A 12093-nucleotide genomic window follows, 5' to 3' on the forward strand; every position below is an offset into this window, starting at 1 on the left:
GAGGTTGGATGGCCACCTGTCATAATGCTTAAGTTGAGAGTCCTACATTGCAGGAGTTGGACTAGCTGACCCTCGGAGGTCCCTTCCAAATCTACAGTTCTTTGATTCTAAGGGCAATGAGGCCCACTTTAAACTTACAAGCGCTCTTACTTTTTGCCGTGAAGCTACAAAGCCCCGCTGGACGAAGCGGGAGACAGTCAACCAAACCCCAACCCCGCCCCCCCCACGTGCCGTTTCCCCTCCAACAGAGCACGGGCGGCCAGCATCTGGCGCTGAAGGAAAGGCCTCCCTCCACCCCTCCCTCCCCGGTTTCGTTTTTCCCGCCGGGCTGTCACCATGGCAACAAGCCCAAGCAAGGCCTGGCCTGGAGGGCCGCGCAGGCGCACCCGCGACGCTTTTTTTTGTTTTTTTTTTGTTCGGAGGCCGCTCCTCTTGGCTTTGCCTCGCCTTTTCAAGAAGCCGCCGCCTGGAAGGCGGGACGGGCCCTCCCATCCCTCGGGCCTTCCCCAATGCCGGCCGGGCCCGGCGCGGAGAGGAGGTCCGGGAGCGCCGGATGGGGGGTTTCTCCGCCCCGCTGCCGCCTCAGAAGCCGACCGTGACGAGGTGGGTTCGTTTCCGCTGCTTCGCAGGATATGCTCCCGCGGCGTCCGCCCTCCTTCTCTCTCTCCCCCAAACCGGAGGGGGCGGCTCTCCGGGGAGAGGCTCTCCCCGGCCAGCTTCGCAGCTCCCCCGGTGCCGCTTCCTCAGTTTTCGGGGCCCTCAATGCACTCCCTCCTATAAGCTTTTCTCCCACCCCACAGACGGCTTCCTCCGCTGCCCCGGTGTGCTTCTCAGGTGGCCTTCAGGGATACTGCTGTGTGGGTCACTCACACGCTGCCTGGCCACCTGCCATGGATGCTCGAGTTGAGATTCCTGCATTGCCGGGGGTTGGACTAGATGACCCTGTGCTTCCCCTTCAAACTCTACGATGCTGTGATTCCATGACCCACCCACTCATCTTTCAGGCTGCTTCCCCACATTAGGCAGGGTTTGCCCTTAGTTCCTAGGCAGCGTCTCACTCCAAATAGGGGGGCCCTCGCCCCTTCAGTGATATGCTCAAAAAAGCTTGGGGGAAAACCAAACCCAAACTAAATCGGGAAATGTGGAGACAAGAGGATGAGGGTTCCTCTCCTCTCCTTCTAAAGAGGCACGGTGGCTGCTTGGACTCATGCACTTTGGCAATCAGGTGCTTCAGGCTTTTTGTGTTGTTTCAGAGAAGTGGTCACCAGATGACAGTGGAAAGTAAAAACCTTTTCAGACAACTTAACACTCCCAAAATACTGTCTCCTGTCTGATCAGAAGGTACTTCTTGTCAAGATGCAAGGGATGTAACTTGCATTAAACCTGGGCATTTAGTGTGGATAACCTAGGCATTTATGGGAAGTCTTCTACAGACAAAAATGCTGTGTAATCTTTTATGTGATGAAATGATAGGAGGGGGTACCTTTTTGTATTACTGTACTTGCAAAAATATCCAAGCACTGAATATGCAGTGCACTCCAAGGCAGGGATGGGGAACCTTTTTGAGCATGAGGGTTCCCTACCCTCATGGGTGAGGCTTTTGTGCTGGTAATGGGCAGAGTAACTAATATAAATTTACCTTTCTGCAGTAGAGTAGTTTATTCACATAAAAACATATGCAGTTCTAAGAATTTTGTTGGAGTGTTATTGTTTAGTCGTTTAGTCATATCCGACTCTTTGTGACCCCATGGACCAGAGCACGCCAGGCACTCCTGTCTTCCACTGCCTCCCGCAGTTTGGTCAGACTCATGTTGGAGTAGAAAACTTATAACTGCCTTGAAAAAAATAACTCTGATAATTACTGTTTCTTTAAACTTTAATACCTATGCATTTCTAGAGAAGCCAAGATAAATGTTATGGGTGATATCCAACTAAGTCATACTCAGAATGGACCTATTGAAATGAATGGACTTGATTAATTTCAGTGGATCTACTCTGAGGCCGTGTACAATGTAGCCTTTGCAAATTACAGAGTTCAAATGTGATACAACACAGGCAGAACACGAAGGCACAGAAATAACCAAAGTCTAAATGTATTGACAGGAAATAAGGTGAACGCAAAGTACATGCGATACAGGGTGGGTCAGCAACGACGCGACAGACAGGTTGCCGGCGTTTAGGACCTGTTTCGCCCAGTAATAGGCTTCTTCAGTGGTATCTTCTTCTTTAATGAAAGTACAGTTTCTTATTTAGACTTAGGCCACAGTGTTTTCTTGTTAATTTTTCAAATTCAACATCTTGTGTTCTTTATATTCTTAGTTAGAGTAGAATATGGTGGCCTATATATAAAGATGTTTTGGCAGCATTGGCTCATTGTTTTGGCTTTGCAAATTACAGGGCTCATTTTCTCACAGTGTTCCTTTGTTGTTGTTTAGTCGTTTAGTCATGTCCGACTCTTCGTGACCCCATGGACCAGAGCACGCCAGGCACTCCTGTCTTCCACTGCCTCCCACAGCTTGGTCAGACTCATGTCAGTAGCTTCGAGAACACTGTCAAACCATCTCGTCCTCTTCTCCTTGCGCCCTCAATCTTTCCCAACATCAGGGTCTTTTCCAGGGAGTCTTCTCTTCTCATGAGGTGGCCAAAGTACATAGTGGTTTGCAATTGTACACACCTTCCTGTGATAGCATCATCTTAAATGACAGCTCCTATCTGTGTTGTTTGTACATGTTTTCAAACTAGTGTGCAAACTATTCCCTTCCCCTCATTTGGTATTTTAATTTAGATGAAACTGGTATATTGATGTACAGATGATATATATTGGTATACAGAGGCAGCTAATGGGAGGTGTCCTGAGCAGATTAAAAAACCAGATAGTGGCATAGCTGCCAAGTTCTCCCTTTTTTAAAGGGAAATTCCATTATGCTGAATAGGCTTCCTCGCGAGAAAAGGGAAAACTTGGCAGCTATGGATAGTGGCCACTAATGAAAAACAATGAGTTGTATTCAATGAAGTAGCCCTGCTCAGAATAGCCCTACTGAAATTAATGGACCTAATTTAGTCAATGTTCTTTAATTTCAGTGGTTCTCATCTGCACTTACCGGTAAGTTATTTGTCAGCAGGACAGAGAGAAGGGCCTCTCTAGAAGATCTCAATGCCTAGACAGGCTTGCAAGGAACAAGATGGTCCTCCAGGTAGCTGTTGAGAAGCCTTTGGACATACTTGGGAGTTATTTCTTACATGCTAGCAATTTAAAGTCATCTAAAAGCTATAGATAACTCTTGGTGGTTTTTCATCAGTTATGATAATATAACTTTTTTCCAGTTTATGAAGGAAACGGGCTTAGGTAAGGGAATTGATTCAAACAAGATCAGTTTTTACTTCTGCGTATTTGACAGCTCACAGCTTTCCTGGCAGTGTCAAAAGCCTGAGTTTATTTGTATCTCACTAATGGCTATGGGAAGTGTGTTCTACTTAAGTTAAAGCTTTTCCTTTACATGTCCACTGATTACACTTGTGCTTTTAAAAACAACTTGCATCTGCCCAATTCTGCCAGTAATGTTTCCTCTAGCAGAAGCTTTGTAACTTCAGAACCAATCGTGCTGACATTAGACATGTTAAAAGTCCCATGATTTCAGTAGGAGATAAGCATATGTTTTGTTCTCATGTTGAGATAAATTAGATTTAAAGGTAAAGGTAAAGGGGCCCCTGACCATCAGGTCCAGTCGTGTCCAACACTGGGGTTGCAGTGCTCATCTCGCTCTATAGGCCGAGGGAGCCGGCGTTTGTCCGCAGACAGCTTCCAGGTCATGTGGCCAGCATGACAAAGCTGCTTCTGGCGAAACCAGAGCAGCACACGGAAACGCCATTTACCTTCCTGCCAGAGCGGTCCCTATTTACCTACTTGCACTTTGATGTGCTTTTGAACTGCTAGGTGGGCAGGAGCTGGGACCGAGCAACGGGAGCTCATCCCATTGCAGGGATTTGAACCGCCGACCATCTGATCAGCGAGCCCTAGACTCTGTGGTTTAACCCACAGCGCCAATCTGGATTGAATAGTACCGCTGTTTGGCAATTTTAACGATGAGTTACCATGGCCTCCCAATAGGGTTAGTGCCTGCACTGGTGGGATTTAGCAGCGCTGAAGTATTGTGCTTACTCAAATAAGTAGCTGTGACCTAAGACACAGGGAGTACACATCTTGGATAAGCATATGTGGTGTTATTACATAATAGCTTTTCTTCTTGAATCCTTACTTTGTTCTGGAATAAACCATGTTTTTCATTCATTGATATTTGTGTTTGTGGTATTTGAGCTCTTGAGGCTAAATGTTGTGCTTACTTAACCTAGTTTTGTTTGACAGAGCTTCTTAAAAATGTGGTTCAAATTAGAAAATAAATAAAAAGTGAGTGTTTTCACATATACTTTTTTTTTACTAATTAATAACAAAAATTAGTTACAGTATCTGGTTTTGGTTTCTGCCTTGATTTTTTTGCTGTTGTGCACATAATAACAGCAATAAAACTGATTAGCTTCCTAGCTGATTATGTGAAGCTAATTATTTTTTTCCTTGACTCCTGGTGCTTAGAAAGAACTTATTGTTTCTAGCAAGCTTTCATCTGTTAGTAAAAATTGGGCCCCAGGCCTGAGGGATAATTAATCCCAGGGTGATATATACAAGCAGTATATATAAGGTGATATATACAATGGCTTTTGAAGCAATTTTCTTTCCCTTCTCTCTCTTATCAACAATTTCTGTAAAGTCCTTTATGGTAGCAAGGGAATATATAAACAAGTGACGCAATGCTTCAAATTTCAGAATTGGCTGGATGCAACCAAAGTTCTGAAGTGCATTGTTAGCTCTCTTTTTTTAATCCATTTTTTAAAAAGTTGAAGGTTATTTCTGTATGCAGTTGACTGTTTTCATTTTAATATGTTTGAACTGCATAATTATTTCAAAGAGAATTGGCATGTTCAATCTTGAAACTACTGTGTTCTCTATGTGTGCCATATGCTTTGAAACAAACCACTTTGTCAGATTATTCAGCAGTGACAGTGACTTGCCTTGTCTTATTCAGGTAGCATTCTGTAAGGTTCTTTGCTCCACATAAAAAAGCAACCTTTTTTTTTTACACAGTCATCAGCGTGCCTGATTTAGGACCAGCTGTTATTGTATAACATCTTAAGTTGTGTACATATACTACCTAACCACAGTCCCTATGTTATACCTTCACTGTTGGAGGCAGTATGCTTCTAAGTACTAGTAGCTGGGAATACTTTGAGACAAGTTTATATAGTTTTTGATATTGTAGTATAAGCAAGGGCTTCAGCTGGCCTCCATGGCATGATTTTGCTATAGCCCCAGATAGTGGCTTTAGACACTTTCCCCAAGAGCAATGGTCCTGAGACATCTTTTTAAAAAATAAATCATTTGTATATATTACAACAATTATTCAATCATAATTTTAACATTTCAAATTCTGACACCCCCCTATTTCTGTGGTTCTTTACATTTCTTTTCATCTTCCGGCATACTCCAAATCATCTCAACTTATTCTTTTATATATCTATTCCCGTGTTGTTGTTGTTTAGTCGTTTAGTCGTGTCCGACTCTTCGTGACCCCATGGACCATAGCACGCCAGGCACTCCTGTCTTGCACTGCCTCCCGCAGTTTGGTCAAACTCATGTTCGTAGCTTCGAGAACACTATCCAACCATCTTGTCCTCTGTCGTCCCCTTCTCCTAGTGCCCTCAATCTTTCCCAACATCAGGGTCTTTTCCAAGGATTCTTCTCTTCTCATGAGGTGGCCAAAGTATTGGAGCCTCAGCTTCACGATCCGTCCTTCCAGGGAGCACTCAGGGCTGATTTCCTTAAGAATGGATAGGTTTGATCTTCTTGCAGTCCATGGGACTCTCAAGAGTCTCCTCCAGCACCATAATTCAAAAGCATCAATTCTTCGGCGATCAGCCTTCTTTATGGTCCAACTCTCACTTCCATACATCACTACTGGGAAAACCATAGCTTTAACTATACGGACCTTTGTCGGCAAGGTGATGTCTCTGCTTTTTAAGATGCTGTCTAGGTTTGTCATTGCTTTTCTCCCAAGAAGCAGGCGTCTTTTAATTTCGTGACTGCTGTCACCATCTGCAGTGATCAAGGAGCCCAAGAAAGTAAAATCTCTCACTGCCTCCATTTCTTCCCCTTCTATTTGCCAGGAGGTGATGGGACCAGTGGCCATGATCTTGGTTTTTTTGATGTTGAGCTTCAGACCATATTTTGCGCTCTCCTCTTTCACCCTCATTAAAAGGTTCTTTAATTCCTCCTCGCTTTCTGCCATCAAGGTTGTGTCATCTGCATATCTGAGGTTGTTGATATTTCTTCCAGCAATCTTAATTCCGGCTTGGGATTCATCTAGTCCAGCCTTTCGCATGATGAATTCTGCATATAAGTTAAATAAGCAGGGAGACAATATACAACCTTGTCGTACTCCTTTCCCAATTTTGAACCAATCAGTTGTTCCATATCCAGTTCTAACTGTAGCTTCTTGTCCCACATAGAGATTTCTCAGGAGACAGATGAGGTGATCAGGCACTCCCATTTCTTTAAGAACTTGCCATAGTTTGCTGTGGTCGACACAGTCAAAGGCTTTTGCATAGTCAATGAAGCAGAAGTAGACGTTTTTCTGGAACTCTCTAGCTTTCTCCATAATCCAGCGCATGTTTGCTATTTGGTCTCTGGTTCCTCTGCCCTTTCGAAATCCAGCTTGCACTTCTGGGAGTTCTCGGTCCACATACTGCCTAAGCCTGCCTTGTAGAATTTTAAGCATAACCTTGCTAGCGTGTGAAATGAGCGCAATTGTGCGGTAGTTGGAGCATTCTTTGGCACTGCCCTTCTTTGGAATTGGGATGTAGACTGATCTTCTCCAATCCTCTGGCCATTGCTGAGTTTTCCAAACTTGCTGGCATATTGGGTGTAGCACCTTAACAGCATCATCTTTTAAAATTTTAAACAGTTCAGCTGGAATATCATCACTTCCACTGGCCTTGTTATTAGCAATGCTTTCTAAGGCCCATTTGACTTCACTCTCCAAGATGTCTGGCTCAAGGTCAGCAACCACACTACCTGAGGTGTACGAGACCTCCATATCTTTCTGGTATAATTCCTCTGTGTATTCTTGCCACCTCTTCTTGATGTCTTCTGCTTCTGTTAGGTCCTTACCACTTTTGTCCTTGATTATGGTAATCTTTGTACGAAATGTTCCTTTCATATCTCCAATTTTCTTGAACAGATCTCTGGTTTTCCCCATTCTATTGTTTTCCTCTATTTCTTTGCATTGCTCATTTAAGAAGACCCTCTTGTCTCTCCTTGCTGTTTTTTGGAAATCTGCATTCAGTTTCCTGTATCTTTCCCTATCTCCCTTGCATTTTGCTTGCCTCCTCTCCTCCGCTATTTGTAAGGCCTCGTTGGACAGCCATTTTGCTTTCTTGCATTTCCTTTTCCTTGGGATGGTTTTCATTGCTGCCTCCTGTATAATGTTACGAGCCTCCATCCATAGTTCTTCAGGCACTCTGTCCACCAAATCTAAATCCTTAAACCTGTTCCTCACTTCCACTGTGTATTCATAAGGGATTTGATTCAGATTGTATCTTACTGGCCCAGTGGTTTTTCCTACTTTCTTCAGTTTAAGCTGGAATTTTGCTATAAGAAGCTGATGATCTGAGTTACAGTCAGCTCCAGGTCTTGTTTTTGCTGACTGTATGGAGCTTCTCCATCTTTGGCTGCAGAGAATATAATCAATCTGATTTCGATGCTGTCCATTTGGTGATATCCATGTGTAGAGTCGTCTCTTGTGTTGTTGGAATAGAGTGTTTGTGATGACCAGCTTGTTCTCTTGACAGAACTCTATTAGCCTTTGCCCTGCTTCATTTTGAACTCCAAGGCCAAACTTGCCAGTTGTTCCTTTTATCTCTTGATTCCCTACTTTAGCATTCCAGTCCCCAGTAATGAGAAGAACATCCTTCTTTGGTGTCATTTCTAGAAGGTGTTGTAGGTCTTCATAGAATTGGTCAATTTCACTTTCTTCAGCACCGGTAGTTGGTGCATAAACTTGGATTACTGTGATGTTAAAAGGTCTGCCTTGGATTCGTATCGAGATCATTCTGTCATTTTTGAGATTGCATCCCATTACAGCTTTTGCCACTCTTTTGTTGACTATGAGGGCCACTCCATTTCTGCTACAGGATTCTTGCCCACAGTAGTAGATATGATAGTCATCCGAACTGAATTCGCCCATTCCCTTCCATTTTAGTTCACTGATGCCCAGGATGTCGATATTTATTCTTGTCATCTCATTTTTGACCACATGCAGCTTACCTCCACTCATAGTTCTTACATTCCAGGTTCCTATGCAATATTTTTCTTTACAGCATCGGACTTTCCTTTCGCTTCCAGGCATATCCGCAACTGAGCGTCCTTTCGGCTTTGGCCCAGCCGCTTCATCAGCTCTGAATCTACTTGTACTTGTCCTCCGCTCTTCCTCAGTAGCATGTTGGACGCCTTCCGACCTGAGGGGCTCATCTTCCAGCGTCATAACTTTTATATGCCTGTTGTCTTTGTCCATGGAGTTTTCTTGGCAGGGATACTGGAGTGGCTTGCCAGTTCCTTCTCCAGGTGGATCACGTTTAGTCAAAACTCTCCACTATGACCTGTCCATCTTGGGTGGCCCTGCATGGCATAGCTCATAGCTTCTCTGAGTTATTCAAGCCCCTTCGCCACGACAAGGCATTGATCCATGAAGGGGATCTATTCCCGTATATATCCCATATACTGTATATATTGAAACTGCAGGTTTTTTACATTAATTCTGCCAAGGCCCTGAGACTTCATTGCTCATAAGTAGTTAAATGTACTTGGATTGATTTTGTTTATTGATTAAGGAAAATATAAAGCAAGAAAGATCCCTGAATTGTTTTTCTTCTAATATTTCACTTTCCAACATTATGCATTGCAAATGTATCTGAATACAACTACCTGCATAGTCATAGATTAATGGCCCAATACAGTGGTACCTTGGTTTAAGAACAGCTTAGTTTATGAACAACTTGGATTAAGAATGCTGCAAACCCGGAAGTAGGTGTTTTGGTTTGTGAACTTTGCCTTGGAAGCAGAACATGTTGAGTGTGTTCCATTTGTAAATTGAGTCCCCCGCTGCTATGTGAAAGCACACCTTGCTTTAGAAACGCTTTGGTTTGAGAACGGACTTCCAGAACAGATTAAGTTCGTAAACCAAGGTACCACTGTAATTTCTTTTTTAACATTTTATTTATAAAGTACAAAATACAGAACTGAAGAATAAAAGAAAAAAGTGAAAGAAAAAGAAGGGGGGGGAGGACCGATATTTGATCACTATCCTGTTTAGGTATAAGTGCAATATAAGCAATGACCCAATAATTTCAGTTGCTTATAATCCCAGTGTTTTTTCTGGCCGGTCAAATATGTACAGTTAAGCATTTAGCTGACACACTATTTTCCAGGCTTATTTGCTGTTCAGGCTTAGGTCTTGGGCAGGAGTTGCCTCTAGAGCTTTCTTGCTTGCATAAATTGAATAGATATCTCCTCCTAAAATTCTGTGAATATATGTTACTTTATTCCAAAGAGAGTAGGCTATGGTGCATACAGTCGCAACTATGTCCTGTATCAGCTGTAGAAAAGGAGCAGACGGAAGGTCAAATAAAACAGTGCAGTAAAGTTCAGCCAGTGTGTTGTAGGAGTTCAGACTAGGACTGGGGAGACCCCAGTTAAAATCCCCACTGTGCCATTAAGCTCTTTTTGAGTTGCCTTGAGCCAACCACTAGCTTATTTACAACAAAATAAAAACATGCATCATCTTGGACCATCTTGATCTAAAACTTGGCCATTTTGGCTGTGAGTCCTGGCAGACCTGCTCCATGCCTTGCAGACCTTTTCCCATCTGGCCTGGGAGAGCAGGGCCCTGACTGATTCCAGCTACAAAACCTGAGGCTATTGAACAGACTCTTGGGCTGGGGTCTTGTTTAGGGAGTTTTGATGGTTTTTTCAGCTATTGCTGTTAATTATTTGTATCTTTGTTTTAGATCTTATGATTTATGTGGAAATTGTTTGATTTGGTTGTGTATTTTTATATTTTATTTAGGGTTTATGACTACTTTGTTACGTTGTAATTATGTATTTTTTTCACATTGTAAGCCATCTTGAGCATGGGTTGAACTATGGAAAGGCGGCATGCAAATAAAATTATGTATGTATGTATGCAGACAATTCTGTTTTCTGAGGCTAATTTGGCTAATACCTGCTCTGTGTTTTATCTGCTGCCTCATATTGCTGGTGACGTTTTGGTTTTATTGTATATTTTACTGCTTTATTTCTTATACCACCCTGGAATGTAGTGAATGAAGGATGGTATACAAATGTTTTTAAAATAGAACAGAATGAATTAATTAATTTACCAAAGGGATGCCTTACAAACTTGCCTTAACAGATGCTGGCAGCTGCAGTTAAAAAAAACAAAACAAAACAAAACACTAGCCTGTTATTTAAGCAGCTGCTAGTAGCCATGAGGTGAGTGAGTGGGTTAGTGGAAAAGGGAGGACCCTTTTTATGCTCAACAGACTAGTGAGCTAGGCTCAGCTTTCTGCAGTCACTATTTTAAGGGTTAAACTTTTAGCATTGTTATATAATTAATAATTTTCTTTTAAATCTTGTTCAAAGCGACTTTTATACGTTATGCTCCCGGAAACTGTTTTTTCAAAGGGATCCGTTTTATTTTTATTTTTATTTTATTTTACTTCTAAGAGCTGGTCCTCGACCGTAATAATAAATAAATGCTCAACAGACTGCTGGAAGAGGGTCTGAGCTCTCCATTGCTCCTGTGCCAGCCTTCAACAGGCAAGTAACATTACAGTATAGGGATATATACGAAGTTGCTTTTACCATGCTCAACCTAGTTAACTTAGCTTTATCTTCCAAACTCTGTGTTTAAAAAGTCACAGGAGGAAGCAAAACACTCTAGAGAGGTAGTACGAAAACATAATCTGTTTTAATATAAATATTATATTATAAATATTAGAGTGTGAAACTATAATCACTGTTCCAAAGTGGTAAACTTCATTTACTTCTTAAGAATAAAGGGGTGCTTTCTAGATAAGAAAGGCATTCTTATTTCAAAATGGTTAACTTCATTTTCCTTTTCATTATTAACTTTTAATATAAGTGTTCATCAAGAAATGCTTGTCGGATACCTAAAATTGCTGAATTAAGGTGTGTATCTTAACTGGCAGTTTTGAATTAATTAACTTCAAAAATAACAAGGAAGAATACTGCATTGCAATGGCTTACTATGACCTGTTTGTTGAAAACCTATTTATAATATAGGCCAGACCCAAGAAAGCAGTATTTGGGATAATTATCTGCATAGCCCATTTAGTGGTCCGCATGTAGGTTGAAGAGAAAAAAGTAGGCTGCTACTGGCTCCTCCCAGATTACCATTTACAAATCCAATTAACAGCAGCAAAAACTGCAGCACCCAGCAGAACTCTTCTGTATTTCTACACTGCTGTTCTTGTGATTGGTCAAAACTGGTAGTAATGAAAGGATCAACTAGTATTACCAATTCTTTTTACTGGGTTACAGGTAAGGCTAGCAAGCTGCAATTACTGTGAATGATCTGCTTGTAAAATAGGAGGTTAACTTTAATTCTGGGCATTTGAAATGTTCAAATACAAGAGAACTGTAAGCATAGAGGACAGCTCTAAAACAACTGTAATGATAAAGCTATTTAATACATTTAATCATAGAACATAATGATTCTAATTCCCATTTAAAACTGGAAAAGGTGGAAAATGTCAGCTTTTTTTGTTTGTTTTTGAAGCAGTTAATGTATTCAGTTTTCCACACTCCTTTGTTATAGTTTTCTGTGTTAATTACTGGCTGGAAGCCTGTTCAAGATACTGTAAAATATCTGAAAATTGTTACCTTGCGTCCTGCCATAATGATACTGACAGTGGATTACTTACTGCTAATTAATTTCTGTCATTTAGCATTCAAGTTTTTGCCGT

The 12093-nt window shown here is 41.9% G+C and overlaps 1 protein-coding gene across 1 annotated transcript in view; it reads left to right on the plus strand.

Moving 5' to 3' along the window:
• Positions 1–478: 478 nt before the first annotated feature.
• Positions 479–12093, plus strand: part of PTPDC1 (protein tyrosine phosphatase domain containing 1) — a 44113-nt gene continuing 32498 nt past the window's right edge. The window contains exon 1 of the mRNA XM_035106297.2: positions 479–603. The gene's annotated coding sequence lies outside the window, so the exon portion shown is untranslated. The remainder of the gene's footprint in view (positions 604–12093) is intronic.

This window comes from Zootoca vivipara, chromosome 2 (genome assembly GCF_963506605.1).
Source record: "Zootoca vivipara chromosome 2, rZooViv1.1, whole genome shotgun sequence".
Classification (NCBI taxonomy): Eukaryota; Metazoa; Chordata; class Lepidosauria; order Squamata; family Lacertidae; genus Zootoca; species Zootoca vivipara.